The sequence below is a fragment of the Oratosquilla oratoria genome, chromosome 32, assembly GCF_046742065.1.
Source record: "Oratosquilla oratoria isolate Oo_2021 chromosome 32, ASM4674206v1, whole genome shotgun sequence".
Classification (NCBI taxonomy): Eukaryota; Metazoa; Arthropoda; class Malacostraca; order Stomatopoda; family Squillidae; genus Oratosquilla; species Oratosquilla oratoria.
Genome location: NC_134808.1, coordinates 28,424,443 through 28,425,013, shown reverse-complemented (window position 1 = coordinate 28,425,013; position 571 = coordinate 28,424,443). Strand labels below are relative to the sequence as shown.

General features: G+C 38.2%; 1 protein-coding gene across 1 annotated transcript in view; it reads right to left on the bottom strand.

The window, feature by feature from the left end:
• Positions 1 to 338, bottom strand: part of LOC143017561 (uncharacterized) — a 1,085-nt gene extending 747 nt beyond the window's left edge. Inside the window, exon 1 of the mRNA XM_076172349.1 lies at positions 1 to 338. This exon is cut by the window's left edge and continues 88 nt beyond it. The gene's annotated coding sequence lies outside the window, so the exon portion shown is untranslated.
• Positions 339 to 571: the final 233 nt, after the last annotated feature.

Genomic DNA, 571 nt, shown 5'->3' with positions numbered 1-571 from the left:
CGAGTGTTGCCACATTCTTAGAACAATTTTTTTTTGAGTTGCCGCGCAGTATCCTCAGAACTCAATAAAGCACTTATGATGCAATTTAATCTGCCAACCGTCTCCCTAGCCTTCACTATGACAGATGTCGGTGGAACCTCGTAAGATTTCAATGCACGTCTGGTTTCTTCCACCACTTTTTAGTGTATGACACGACTCCTTCCATGCTAATGATGATCTTATCCTTTCTCTGTTCGCTGCGCGCCACCCATGCGTCCTCTTCAGGTGTTCCATAACAGTACGAGTATAACACTACTTTTAAAAGTAAACAGAATTTTTTTGTTAAGATTCTTGTTTCATTTCCAATTAATTTAGTTTAGCTGGGCGCGTTACCGCCGAACAGGTAGTGCATTACCGTCAATGCGTTACCGAAAAATCTGGGGTACATTATCGTCAATGCGTTACCGATCTTAATTTCCTTTAGACTGATTTTGATTGAAAAAAAAATGAAATGGAGAAGTATTTACTTCTTACGAATATTCTCAATAAGATAATACCTAAAGTACAACATTAATATTCCCTATTCTAAAAC